The sequence below is a fragment of the Odontomachus brunneus genome, unplaced genomic scaffold (genome assembly GCF_010583005.1).
Source record: "Odontomachus brunneus isolate Ranch 3 - 2012 unplaced genomic scaffold, Obru_v1 Obru_scaffold_075, whole genome shotgun sequence".
Classification (NCBI taxonomy): domain Eukaryota; kingdom Metazoa; phylum Arthropoda; class Insecta; order Hymenoptera; family Formicidae; genus Odontomachus; species Odontomachus brunneus.
The window spans coordinates 1,519,292-1,535,167 of NW_022639525.1; the positions used below are offsets into that span (position 1 = coordinate 1,519,292).

General features: G+C 37.2%; 1 protein-coding gene across 1 annotated transcript in view; it reads left to right on the top strand.

Annotated features, from left to right (window-relative positions):
- Positions 1-13,414: 13,414 nt before the first annotated feature.
- LOC116847218 overlaps positions 13,415-15,876 on the top strand; it is an 18,809-nt gene continuing 16,347 nt past the window's right edge. The window contains exons 1-3 of the transcript XR_004378705.1: positions 13,415-14,035; positions 14,191-14,361; positions 14,501-15,648. The gene's annotated coding sequence lies outside the window, so the exon portion shown is untranslated. The remainder of the gene's footprint in view (positions 14,036-14,190; positions 14,362-14,500; positions 15,649-15,876) is intronic.

Below are 15,876 nucleotides of genomic sequence, written 5' to 3' on the forward strand. Positions count from 1 at the left end.
TTCCGTGCGGGTATTCGGGTACTTGAGCATCCGAATATCCAGCTATTTATTCTTATTATTATTCTTTCTTACTTATTCTTCAAGTCATCGTGAAACCTCGAGTAATCGAGCGCTAAAAATAAAAGAAGGCACGTCAGAGGCAAGGGCTGTCGATCGGAGGACGAGTGATCATCCGGTGAAAAGAGAGAACACGCCCGGTAGTCGTGCGCGATCGGGATCATTTCGCGGCGCAACGCGGAACACGCACGAAATACTTTCGCACGGCGAAACATATTTTTATAGACGACGGCGCGAACGGCGCGAGAAAAAGCGAACAACGCGAGAGCGATCCCGAGAGGGCGCGCGGCGGGACGGATGCGAGAGGACGTGCTCGAAAGAAAGCACGGAGGAATAAAGTAAAAGAAGGACGGAATGGGGGGAGAGACGGTGGCAGAATATAAGCGTGCTGCGGTAGCCTCGAATCCTTTCGCGGCGAAAGGCGATTACGTCAAATCATCCCGTGCAACGATTCGCGCGCGGCGATCGCCGCGGTTCTCGTGCACGGCCGAAGTAGGTGTGCGACTCGTACATGAAAGAAATCGGTCTCTTATAAGTCCCTGCCAGAACCTAATCCCGCCCCGGGCTCCATAAAGCTCCTTTATGACGGTACATTATTTTAAAATTCGTAATATCCCCGTCTTTGTCTCTTTATCGTCAAAACTTAGAATGCGAGGCGAATTAAGTAACATATTCGAAGCGCTTCAAGATATTTCTCGTAGTTACGTAGAGATTTTGTTTCACGGAAGTATCGAGTTATATTTCTTTTCATGTACGCGGATTATGATTTATGTAAACGTCGCGAACGTTTTAAGAGAAGTCTAAATTTAATCACACAAGTATAAATAAGTTTCCAAATGCAATCATACGAGTACAAATAAACTTTGCGCGGAAATATGTCATTTCACGCAACGTGAAAGCAGTAAAAAAAGTCAACTTGCCTTTAATAGAAAAAAATCGGGAAAAACTTTGCAAATTTGTCGAAACACAATATTTTGATATTACTTCGTAATATAAATTCGCGATGTAAATTCGATGCAATAAATAATCTGCGGATCAATCAGGGGGGATAAGAGTGGAGCCTCGTTGGGCGAGACTATAGCTGAAGGAAGATTCAACGATTTTAATCCCTGCTGATGTCCCCCTGTGCTCTCTCTCTCGTTCTCTCTCTTTCTTTCTCCTACTCTGTCTTTCTTTCTCTCTGTCGAGTCGTAAGCCTCTCGTGCTCCCTCTTTGTGCCACTTTTTTTTTATTTCGATCTTTTCCTTTTGCTCGGCTCTCCCTCTCGTCTCTTCATCTTCTCCTTCTTTTTCTATCCTTCTTTGTCCCTCTTTCTCCACCCTTCCTCTCTTTCTTTTTATCCGTATTTTCTTCCGAATGCTATTACGCGCTGCTGCTACCGCACTGAACACAACTACCGATCGGCTCTCTACCCACGAGATGTGGAACGGGGAGAACTTACAATTAGGCAATTTAAATCAACCATTCTGATCCTTACGGTGACGCCAATTATCATATTTCATATTACCCTTGGACGTAGGGATAAAAAAAGGACTACAGTACTTCTCTTTTCTCCCCCCCCCCCCTCTTTCTCTCTCTCTCTCTCTCTTCTTTTTTCGCATTACACGTAGAAAGTGGTTGTTCACACCATCATGCTATATCTTGCCGTACTATATATTACTATACCGTACGGTATAAGCGACGTCGAGCACAGCACACGATGAGGACGCGGGAGAAGAGGGACAGAGAGGAAAGAGAGAAAGAGTAACGCGGTTTCGCCTCTTCTGCCAGTTCTGCTTTTTTCTTCCTCTCTTCTTCCCTCTTCTTTACCTCTCTCGTACTCTTCAGGGACGTATCGAGCGAAGCGATGAGCAAATATCATTGCACATACATACATTTACAATATATTTACAAACGTACACTTACAATCTTCGTTGTACATATATATTACACCTTGCGTGTTATCGTATCCTAATGATTTCACGGCACCTCTATTTGTAATATCCGTAATGATTGAGACATGTCGTTAAGTACAGGCAACGTGCTTACATATACGTGATAGAGGCAAGATGTGTATCGAGAGACAAGGTTGCGCTCTCTTCAGGCTCTCGTATAAAACAAGTACGATATAGCGTCGCAGATGTCCATCAATTTAATAGCACCTAACGATTTCCTCATGTTGAGCAGGAATCTGCAGAAATCTATACAAATAAAGCGACAAAAAGGTTCGTTTGTCGGGTAACCTAAGTATAGCATGTTATCACACTCTCACGCGAGAATTATTAAAGAGAAAATTCCCACGATGAAACTACCCGTGTTCTCACACAATATAATTTCCATCGCGAAAGAAAAAAGACGCCGAAACGGGATGTTTCATCGTGTTACTCGGAAGTCGTTGGAACTACCGCAGCGGCAGTATTAATTGCACAAATAAAGGACACCGGCGGCGATTAATACGTGCTCGCTTTCTTAGACGAGGCCGATTACATATCGTATACCACTCCTGATTAGGAGAGAATCACTTTCAGGCATGTCGCAGTTTCCATTCCTTTATAACCTCCGATTCGACGTGTGTTTAATATTTATATAGTTTTTATTCTATGTCGCAATTAAAGAGTATGCTTTCATGTAGGTCGAAGTAGGTCGATGGTCGACTGATTGTCGAGACAAATACGCCGATTCATCCGTGCTTAGCCTCGCGGACTTAACCCAGATTCGAGTTCCGTGAAATTAATTACGCGGTTGTCTTCTACTACCGATTTGAACGTTCTTCTTGCGAAACACATCTTGCCCCTTTCAAAAAGTTGCGATTGAAACCGTTAGTAGTGGCAGCAACAACAACAGCGACGGCTGCGGCGGCACGAAGATGCACTCGGGTTCCCTCGAAGCTGCTCAATGACGAGCGTGACGTTGTTCGCGCAGGAAGTTTCGATGCCACGCGAGAGCATGAAGGAATGATCGCAAAGGTGGCATCGAACGATCATACGCATCATCGTACTGTCAACGATACCAAACTCGCGCTCGCGAAACATGTCCGGATAGACTGAGAGAAATTATTCTGTAAGAAATTGACAAACCGATATTTCCGATTAAAATACTGATGAATTTTTGTATCCGACCAGGAAACATCCAATGAGAAATATTGGTTCATAATTTTTTGATCAGTTTATTTGATGAAATGCTATTATGATCGGAAATATTCGATTAAGTTTAATTGGATATCCTGATCGGATATAAAAACGCATCAGTATTTTGATCGGAAATATCCATTTGTCAATTTTTATCGGATAATTTCTTTCAGTGTAAATTTGCCAGCAACTTTACTTGAAGTCTTTTATGTTGTATCCCTTATGAGTATCTCATATTTATCGCGTAAAACAATGCCATAGAAGTACAAAAGAAATTATCGGAATTTATTAAAAATAATATGTTCTGTAAGATGTATATGTAAACATTTGTGAGAAACGTTTCTAGTAATTTTGTTGCTTTATCAATATAACAAAATATTTACATTATACAATTATGTAAACTAGTGATTCAATGCAATATATTTGCTTCATAAGTGTAATTAAAACGTTATGAAATTTTCATCATTGATTGTTTCACGTCGTGACAATGATAGAAATTTATCTAGACATTGTCAATTCGATCAACATGTATCAACATACAATGACGTAAATTTAATGATCAATTCAGTATGTTGTATATTTACTCCATAAATGTCTGACGTCGTAACAATCATGAAAGTCATCTCTAGGCATTATCAATGCTGTCAATGTGCATCTTTCTCACTTTCCTTCTCACGGCGATCTCTTTTCTTATCGCGCAAGTGTCGAACACTCGACTCACGCGGAAAAAACATTATCGACACTTCCAAGAACGACGTGACTAACGATTTCAGTTCTCTTGATGTTATTATTGACATCCCACTTCACGACTGTACGATACCTCGTTCATTCACGAGCGGCTTCGTCATTAGTACGAAAACAAGGATGATGCACGAGGCGCAACAGCTTCCACCTTACATCCCTGGTATCTTCTCCTGCTCCCCCTTGCCCAGCCATCTTCGCTTCTTCTTCTTCTTCTTCGTGCACTCTGCCATTCCCTTCTGCATCGTCCCGAAGGGCCGCTCTCCTCTCGTCCTTTTCCCCTTCTGGTCCCTCTCGTTCGGTTTTGCTCGCTTTGTGCAGCGTCACGGCTACTTTTGTTGCTCCTTGCGCTGCTTCTCCTTTTTCTCTTGCTATGTGCTCCTCCTTCCTCCTCTTCCTCCTCTTTCCTCCGACTCCTCGCTCCCGTCCTTGTCCCTCCGGCTACGCTCGGTTCCTCCTCGTCCCGAGATTCGTTCCTCCTTTTTCTCCTTCTTATCTGCCCTTCGCCTCCCCGCTTCGAGCTCGTTCGATTGCTCCTTTTGTTTTCGTCGAGTGAACGAGACACTGAGAGCGACGGAGTGTGCAAGATAAAGAGATAGATAGGTATAAGGAGAGAGAGAAAGAGATAGAGGGCGGGAGGGAAGAAGAGGAAAAGAACAGCAAACTTGAGCTAAGCGTGTCCCGACACGCGAGACGCAGCATCGAATTCGACTCTTGAATTCGGACCTTTTTCTCTCTCTCCTTTTACAAAACTCACGATACCTTAAATCATTTGTTTCAAAGCATTTTTCCTACTCATCCCTTTTCGCTCTTCGTCGTCCATCCTTTTCTTCACGCTTTTGCGTTTGACATCATAGAAGAAAAACGTGAGATTTCATCGGTTCCATCCAATTCTGGCTCGCCTGTCTTATTAGAATTGGTTTTGAATGATTCATTTCACTTTTCATATATAAATTCTCGAATTTTATTCAGTAACATGCTGAGGCGCGCTCTTACGCAGCATAACGAAAGCTTATTTCTTCTGTTGCGACTTGCTTTAGACCGGGAACACAGAAAAAAACTTGAGAAGTAAAACTTAAGCAGTAAACTTAAATTAACCAATCACAGTCAACGACGCTTCTAAGAAAGATTGATTGTATGATTGGTTAAATTTTTTCTTACTTTTTGTTTCCTACTGCTTAAGTTTTTTGATGTACTATCCGCTTTAGCCGTAATCGAAACGAATAGTAAAAGCTCGCAGTTAACGATGCGTATATCAAGGCTCGCTGTTGCATAAGTGTCACCTATGAATACCTAATTTTGTGAACAGGCTTGCTCGTATGTGGATGCGATAAAATCGTGCTCGAACGATCGATAGCCAGATTTAAATCGTAACCTATGTTTATCAAACAGAATCTGGTACAAAGGGTTACTATATACTAAATCTCAGTTGAATATTACCTCAGTTTGTCGCAAGCGTAATAGTATTTTTACGATATTATATAGCTATATACGCTTTATCGCTTTCACTTATACAAATTTGGAACATTAACGTAAAAATTGAAGATAAATTGGAAATATTATAACTTAGAAATACTATAAATTGGAAATTGGAGCTTGCTGACAAAAGTTGCGAAGCAAAATGTTTTTTAAATAATTATTATGTGTTATGTTAATACATTCGTAACTAATGTTATGAAACAAAGCGTTTTTTAAAGAATTGTTGTATATTATTTATGTTTTGAAAAATACATACATTAAAAATAAAAGAAAAACTACAAAGAAATAATAATTCATATATTAAGAAATCATATTTGTTTTTCAAATATTTGTTATACAAGATGACTAGGATTAATGAACTGAGAAAATAATCAAAATCTTCATAAGACAGAAATTAGGAAATAGTAAAATATTTCTACCATATATCAAATACATGATGTAAACAAACATATTGAAAAAAATTTTGTTTCCTTTTTTACTTCCTCGGATATGTTGTTCAAATTATAAACTGTGTTAAATATGATGGAAAAACGACATTTAATTGAAACAGAGAAACAATATGTAGTTTAAAAGAGAGTGAAAAAAAGTTGACATTGCAGAATTATTTTATATAAGTCATTACATTGTTACAAATAAACGTGAAAGAAGAACGTTTCAAGAACGTGAAAATGTTAAAACATCTTGGACCGCTAGACCGCAAAAAGTAAGTTCAAAACTAGATCGTTAAATTACAAAACTCTCTAAAAGTAATCTATTTCTACCGCTTTCGAGATTAAAAATTAATTATCCTCAAAAAGATTAGCAGCAGAACAGTTAGCTGACGTTTAAATAAAAATAATTTCTTTTGACGCAGAGCATATAGAAAATCGTTATATTATGGCAATTAATAGTTTATTTAACTATCCTTTTGACTCTATAGTATAAAAATTTATTATGTGTTTTATTATATATTAATGAATAATTCCGAGTAGTTATGTTTTTTCGGTAAAATATCGGCTATGTTTTAAATTACATCGAGGAAAAGTATTCAAATCGTTTTGTAGTTCAGTGTACACTAAGCTTTAATCGAACTTGACACTTGTTGGATCAAAACTCACTAATCTTTCTAATCGTTTCTAACCGTTCCTAATCGTTTCTAATCGTTCGCATCGTATTTTTATATGCGTACATCATGACTGTTGATTATATGGCCAATCTGTCATTTTGACAGTTTGACATGTTATATTGTATTGTATCATGTTATATGTTATACAATAGAAACGATTAGAAAGACTAGCGAGTTTTTACGAGATGTTAAGCTTATTGAAGCTTTATTGAAGTTAAATGTACAGTCAGTAGAAAAAAGATTACAGTACCTCAATGAATATCAGAATGCATCCGGTATCCAACAAGAGAATTTATCTTTTAGGAATTACTATAAAAGACAACTTTTATTGAAAACCGGAACACATTTTGAGATTCATCGAAATAAAAGTCTTATAGCTTTTCTTCTACTCTTATACACAAGCTACAAATATAATTTAACGTTCAATTATTAAAGTTTGCTGTGCGCACGTAATATTACAATGTTATAACATAGTGTTATAAAATAAAGTTAAAAAAGTCATAGGAATCTCTAGTAGTTGCGTTTACATTGTCCTGCTCTTAAAGTCTAGTTTTAATTCATTAAAGCATAACAAACTAATAATAATAATAATAAATAAGTGCTAAGACATACGTCTAGTATACACTCGGAAATCTGAACACTTTTGATGCATTTCTGAACACAGTCGATGGTCCAGTGAGAGAACTTATTAAATTTAAAAGTTAATTATTAATTTCGGGAAATTGATAAAAACGAGTTCTCTCGTTGGAGCATCGATTACGTCCAAACTGCATTGAAAAAAAGAGTATTTTAATCAAGTGTGCTACTCTTCTTTGCGTAAAGGTACGAACATTTTGTTTTTAGTTATGTCTGAAATTATCTGATAACCAGTAAGAAAATGTATTCATTAAGTATCATTGAATCAAATCGAAAACGGAGTTACGCGGTCTCGAAGCAATCTTCATAGATCGTAATAGTCATCGTGGAGTCTCAACACTTTTCCCGTCGTCCTCGATATAATCGGAACACAGTTCTCTCCTTGTTTCATTTTTGTTTCAAGGAAATTGCAAATCTCTTCGCGCGCGGAGGTAACGGATGCATTTTCTCCAATCGACTTCAAGCGGTACCGTACTATGTGCCAGGCTCACGTGCCTTCTCGTTGAGCCTCGGTGATGGCCTTATCAGTCCATATCTTGTACAAACACGTTCCACCTGGTCTCGGACAGTCGCGGCCCACGCCATTTTCTACCGGCGCTGCCCACGTTGTTTCGTAACGTTCCATGAGACCACTTTATCTCGTATACGTCCCGTCTTTCATCTTGCCTCCCCTTCCCCGCCCTCCCGTCACCACCGATAGATGAAACCGCACTCCTGTACATTGTTAACCGGGAGTCGATACCGGTGCAATTTCGGCGAAGGCAACTTTATACGTACGTGTGACCAGGTATGAGCTCCTCATTTCTCACGTATATTTCTATCGAGTAACTTATCTTGCTACGACCTATAATGTTCCGTCAAATCTTTTAATGGACCCCGACTGAAGTCTCGCAGATGACAGCACTCTCTTCGTTTTCACGGAATTCCTCATCTCCGAGTGCTGATCCACGTCTAACGACTAGAAGAAACTCACTTTAGCAGAATAGCCACCGATCACGGTGTTCCCGATACAAAAGATTTCCTTTCCTCGCTCTTAATTGACGTGTCCGATCGAACAAGAAAAAAGCCAGTTTATTTTCATGCAAGCGATAGCTTCCTTTATTTTTTATTTCGTTGATGGATCGCTAGACGTCCGTCGCAAATGATTACGGTGTTCTCAGTCGATTAGGATCGTTTCACCCTTTTGAGTGAACTTTATAGATTCAAGCTTTTTGGCTCGACATCTACGAGAGAAAAATGTGACGCACGAAACGCGATCGTTTTCTTTCTCATGCTTTTTTCTTGGTTAGTACTTCGACGCAGGAGCAGCCGTGCTAATCCTCTAATGTGAAACGGGCTCTCGTCCAGGTCGTCCTGCATTGGATGTTGTCGAGGCAAGGCGATCGTATTACTTTGTATGTGGAATTTGGTGTGTAGAAAGAGCTGCGTCCGTTATCCGGGCTTACGGACCGCGAGATGCCTGAACGTGCTTTAATATGATTTAAACCCACCACCGTGCCAGCTACCGTGTTACGATCGTTGCGCTCTCCTCTCTCCGGCTTCACTCTCATTCTCTCTTGTTCACTCTCACGAGCTATCCGAGCAGCAGTCCTTGAGGAGCGGCCGCAGCAACGCGGTAGAGAGAGAGTGGGAAATGGTAGGGGAAGAGGGGAGAGAATGGGAAGGCAGGCGAAGAGAGAGAGAGAGAGAAAGAGAGAGAGAGAAAGAGAGAGAGAGAAAGAGGGAGAAAACAGAGAGATACCTACACGCGTGCGTACACGCAAGAAAGTGGCGTAAAATACGCAGGCAAGGCACGAGTTTTTGCCGGCAATGACCGGCCGATCGCCTTTGAATTTTAAACGTTATCCATCCTGTGAGACCGACAAGAGCACTGTTGCAACTGCAATGTTGCTACGCAAGTATCAACGTTCCACATTATCTCATGAGTGTGTCCACAAAAATCGGTGTTTTATTACGTTTACACCGACCGCAAAGGTATACTCGTATCGAATTATGACTTTTGGAAACTTAATCCAAGCAAATGAAAAATGTAACACTATACCGCGTCGGCGTTTCAGCGAGACGACTCCCTGAGACGAAACAGATGAACATTTGCGGGGACAGTCGGCATTGTGCACCTCGTTTCATCTTCCACTCCTTGCCTACCTCACCCTTCTCGTTTCACTCGATCACTTTGAAGACGCCGCCTCGGTGCAAGGGAGAGAACGCGGGATAACGCGTAGTTGCTTCGAGTACTGAGTATTTTACCGTGAGCTCTGCATCACTACAAAAGTGTGGCGGTTGTATACTCGGTTACTAAACGGTTTATACACATTTTTCCCAACGAATTTACAATGCTCCACGTTGTCACAATTGAGAGACATTGCTGACACGTTTACGCAACAATCAGTTATACGCAGAATATCGCAGAAGACGAAATGACAAACCCAATAGCACAAATCTTCCAGGAACATCCTAAAAAATGCCTTAAGGATGTACATAGGATATCTATAGAATATCGTGTACTGTCTGAGAATATATGAGATATCCAACGTCACAGATACAACGAAAGATTCAGGAAAAATGTGAATATTATATTCTTATCTATCAAATAAGAATATAATAAAGGATCAATACTTATATCGTGTACCGTCACGTTAGCTTCTGACATAACTGATTAGCACAGCACTCATACAGCACAAATGTATATCCGAAATATATCCCAAAGATGTCCCAAAGTTATCACATCGTCTCCGGGACGTGTTTGGGATTTATTTCGGACATTTATGTTATATCTCTCAAATGTAACAATCAGAAGCGCTGCAACTTCATTCGGAAAAATGTATATAAATCGTTTAATAACTGAGTGCACATAACATACATACAGTTCAGCAAAAATGATCTATGATTAGAGAGAGAGAGAGAGAGAGAGAGAGAGAGAGAGAGAGAGAGTGTGTGTGTGTGTGTATGTATTTTTAAATATATCAATCATTTACCAAAAGTTGATTACTCAACCGTAGTCGTTACGTTTAGCAGAAATAACACTTATTAAATACTTAATGATTATTTGTGTTTGTGATTGAAAGTGCCCTTTTCAGATATTTGATAGATCCAGAAGAAAAATATCTTTTAGAAATAATAATCACTAAGTGTTTATTAAACGCTCACTTTGCTGAATCCCCAACAGCACAAATCTGCTAGGGATATTCTAAAGATGTTCAGAGGATGTCCGTGTATATCTTAAAGGCGTCCATAAGATATCCATGGAATATCGTGTGCTATCTGGGTAGCTCCGTTATTTTCTACTTTTTAGCTCCAGAATTATATAATAGAAGATAAATGTGACTGGTAGATTCAGAAATATATACCAATCATAGATCACTTTTATTTAACAGCCCTTTCTCTATAATCGTTATGTTTGCTGAATGCAATTAATAACTGCGTTCGTAAAAAAATGACGATTGATTTATTTACGGGAGCGGTGCACTTGGACACGGTGCATTTGGACACAGCCAATCACAGCACCGTGTGATTAGAGACATTTGTAGGGTCCCTTGGAACAGCGACTTGTGATTGGACTGTGTCCAATTGCCCCGTATCCAACTGATATACACCCTTGATTTACGACCAATGCTATCAGTTACTATCACTTACGACATTGATCACTATACTTCTAGATGTGCTCAGTCTCTACCATAGACATAGTAAGAATAGACTGAGCGTTCTCTACTTGGTAGTGAAGATCAATTAGAAACGGACGGAAAGTATATACCGTGTAACTTTCTTTCTCTAACTAGAAAAGAGTGAAAGATACACAGCACCTATCTTCTGTCTTTTTCTATCTGATCTTCAAGTTTCGCGCTTCATGCTCGATCTATTTTTGGGTGCGTTCAGATTCCCTACCCGGGTGCACTCTATTACTAGAAACACTATAGTATATGTTACATATACTATAGCACTTCTAGTATTAGAGTGCACCCGGGTAGGGAATCTGAACGTACCCTTTATTGGGATGCGTTTGGAAACGTCATCCGAGTGCTCTCCCTCTCTCTTTATCTCATTTTCAACGTAGCGGAGACTCCAAGTGACGTTTTTGAACATACCCTTGGGTGCTTACGATAAAGCACTCGTGGTTAGTTTCGTGTCGCGGTATGCTTCTTTAGAAACCAAATATTTTATGTTCTGTCCTAATTGTCTAATAGCGAATTCGGTAGCTTGCACTAGTGCGCACTGAGTGCGCATTAAGGCTTGTTTACAGTACATTCTTATATTTAAGATCATGTCTTAAATACATATTTAAAAACATTTTAACTAATAAAATGATTCGTACGGATGTTATACATATCATATTATGGTTAAAAATATTTGAGAATTTATTTGAGAATTATTTAAAACAATCTTTAAATATAATAACATACTATGAACAAGCCTTAGTGCGCACTCAGTGCACACTAGTGCAAGCAACCGAATTCGCTATAAAATAGCGTCGAGTTACCAAAATTTGGATCTTGTCACGAGTTTGCTATCCTTGGAGAGAAAGGTAATAATATATTTATATAATTCTATATATATACATATATACATATATATATCCTACACAGTACGTAATATTATATAATATCACAATAATATTTCCGTAATATTGTAATATCGCAGAAATATTATTGAAATATTACTATGATATTATATATATCACGTGCTGTGTGGGATATATATATATATATATATATATATATATATATATATATATAATTGAATAAATGTAATATTTACCATTTTCAAAAACAATACACTTCTAAACTAAACTGATAATAGGCCGGTTGTTCCAACTACTTGGTAAGTTAACTGGTAGTTAAATCATATGTCTATTTTCGTTTTACTTTCAATTTAGACAAAGACAAACACATGATTTAACTATCAGTTAATTTACCAAGATTTGGAACAATCGGCCCAATATCTGAAATCTTGATAACTCAGTTGTTATTTGAGACAATTGAAACAGAACATGAAATATTTGGTTTCTAGAGAGGCATACGTACCGCTGACCCGAAATTAAAGCCAGCGGTACACGGTGCTTGTTTTCGTGCTGGATTGCTTGCTAAATGGAAATACTCTGTTTTGCATTTCCATCTATCTTCAAAAATGCACCAATCAAAACGGAGTATTTCTACCTAGCAAGCAATCCAACACGAAAACAAGCACCATATGCTGCTAGATTAATTCATCCATCCATTCATCCTTATTTGGCCCCAGATATCTTTCATCGCCACCTAGAGAAATTGCTGGATTAACTCAAGCGTTTTATTAGGTTATTAGGTTTATTAGGCTCTATTCTTTTTAGTTTGGCTCTATTCTTTTATTGAACTGGTGCAATAAGTTAGAATAAGACAAATAAGGTAAACATCCCAGTGATTGAACATACATGTCCCAATGGTTGACATATTGGTTTTGTATTTTTCTTTGTTGAAATGCTTTTCAATATACAAAACAATGTAATAAATAAAAAGAAATATTTAGATACTTTGTGATTTTGTTTCATTTATTGATAAGCATCTTAAACAAACATAAGTATATTATTAGTAATTCAATTATCGGTATAGTTCAATCACTAGGACGTTTACCTTATATTTTTTTCATTCTAGACCAATTATAAGCCCCTGCTATGTTTATAGTCTTTACATACTAGTTCTAGTAAAATATACGCTGACAATCTGGAAATTGATTATGCTGATCTGCACTCATCTAAATTGAAACTAGGCCATTTCATTGCACTCGATTGTATCTGCAACTTGACATATTTCGTATTGTAGACATTACGGTTGTGTTTCAAAATTACTGTCAACGCTGAAAATCTATAGTATATGTAACATGAATTATTTAGTTTTCCAGCATTGGCAAAAGGAAGATTAAGGTCGGTATTCATAGTCGGATCTTATATTTAAGACCGTCTTAAATTCATCTTCAGATGATAAACGGATCATTTCATTGGCTATAAAGTATCTGAAGATGAACTTAAGGCGGAATGTAAGTTTATATACGATGTCACATGTTTCTCAACTACGCAATTGTGAACGTAGCATGGATATGCACCATGAAGTAAGAGAGAAGGAGATCGAACTCCATATAACGAAAGTGGTCCTGATTCGTGTCTTCTAATTGAGAGGAAATCCGTTGAAAGGAATAACTTCTTATGGTTGAGCGCCATTTGTAAAGCAATAAGTTAGAGCGAGATAAGTATACTTGTATAGTGCAGCTCTTTAGCTGTACCACTGAACTGGTGCAGTAAGAGTGAGACAAGTATATTTTATCTCGCTCTAACTTATTGCTTTACAAATGGCGCCCAACCACAAGAAGTTATTTCTTTCAGCGGATTTCCTCTCAATTGAGGGACATGATCAGGACCACTTTCTCTATTCGCGCCCTATCAAGTTCGATCTCCTTACCTCTTACTTCATGATATGCACCAAATAGAACTTTATCAGCAACCTGAAAATGGGTGTAACGAATCTAATTTAAACGAACGGTTCTAATTTAAAAGTGGGCGCAGATACCATATCAAACAGTCATATAAATCGGTGTCCACCAAAATGCTGACATGTAGTCGCTTTCAAACTTCTCTCTTGTGGCAATGAAGATTATGTGGCAATGTTATTAATATTAATGAAAACATTAATTTGGAGGAAACATTAATGTACCGATGTGAAAAACGGTACTATATAAACGATGTACACAAAAAATACGTGCCAAAGAAGTACAGTTTAAATATCAGTGCGAAAGCAAGTACTTGGTTTGGAAAAAGTCATTTTGATGTGGCAACAATACACAGAATTGTTGCATGTTTTTTATGCTGAAACATCAAAATAATATTCAGGATGAAATTGGCATCGTGTTATCATTCATGATTGTTAATTGGTTCAATTTTTGCTGACAGGTAAGCATATTTTAACATACACACATATACATACTATATATATATATATATATATATATATATATATGTATGTGTGTGTGTGTGTTAATACAGAAACTGTATAGTTAAAACATATTTAATAAATAGGACATTAATAATATGATTTTTTCTTACAGGTTTGTGTGTTCTGAGTTGAAAAGCACAGAAAAAACACTGTTGACATGTATAGAGAAGTGGATACTGCCAGGAACTATCAAGATTGTTGGAAGTCATACAAATGTTTAGACACTGAAGGCTTCCAACATCTAACAGTAAACACTCCTACAACTTTGTTGATCCCAAGAGTGGTGAGAAATATTTAAAATTATTCATAAATATTAGGATAAAACTATAGAGATCTTATTTTTTCTAAGTGATTTATATTTACACTTGATAATATTTTATTATTTTTCCTTTGCATATTTTAAAAGAAATTGTAATTTGCAGGCACACATACGCAATATATAGAGTGTGTTTGAAGAGAGATTTGCAGAAATATTCTAAGGTACGGAACCTGAGTAGAACACGGGTAGAATACTTGAATATTTGTGCGAATACCTCTTCAAACATACCTATAGCTGCCTGGAACATATTGAAAACTTCTTCAATGTTACAGCAGAATTGTGTCCTCCACAATCCATCTCCGAAGACCAGCCGAAGACATTTGCCATACCAGTACTGCGTAGACACGTTTCTTATATATATTTTTCATATACCATGAAGTACCATTTTTCATATCGGTATATTAATGTTTTCTTATTAATGTTAACATTGCCACATAAGCTGCACTTAATTGGAGATGTCAACACACTATATTGATAAAAAATCTACCAACTGGTACAATATTTTATATTTTTATATTGTAATAAATTTTATTTACTGTTATAATGTCTATTTGTTACAATGAGTAAGTGTAATGTAGGAGACCCATCTCTGATTACTAACCTTGACATATATATAGTAGTATATATAACAATATATATACAGTAAAAAACAAATAACAAGAAGTAACATTGAAGAATTCACAATATATATTTTTATATCATAAACTGGAAGTGAGTTCTACAAGTACAACAAATTGGAAAAAATTCTGTTGAGAAGTAAATAGTAGCATTTTTAAAAACATACAACTATAATAACTATAGTTTTATTTATAGTAATCATGGTTTCATTTTATCTTATTTTCTTATTTCTAGTTACTATTAATGTGGCTAAATCAAAATGAAAGTAAACATAAAATAACATCCATTAGTTATAATATTTCTCACTCAATAATGTAATTATTATATAGCACACACATAATATTGCATTTACATTGTTGAGTGGGAAATTATAAGTCATGTAATTGTTACTTAGGGTTCGCTGGGTATAATTAATGATTCTAACTGTTTTTTTAGATAGTACAGAGAATTCAAAAAGAATTCAGTCCTATGTCATCAATTCTCTTAGCGTGAAAAATATCGCGCGCTTATTTTTTTTTTAATATTGCAAATTTCTTCACTCAAACCAACATCAATGTACGAATCTAATCAGCGAAAAATTTTCTGTTTTTCCAGAAACGAAAGACGAACGTGGCTGCCCTAATCGGCGGGTCGGTGAGTCAAACAAGAAATAATTTTGTAACAGAAAGACAAAGTCTTTCCATTATATTAGGACCTTAACTTAGTTTCCGCCCAAAAAATACTGAGAAAAAGCATTTATTGTAAAAAATTTATTTAAATTATTTCAATGAAAGTATTTTCCATCACTTTCTACAACTTTTTGCCATCTTTCTGGCAACTGGGCGATACCATCTCGATAAAACGATGTTTGTTTCGAAGCAA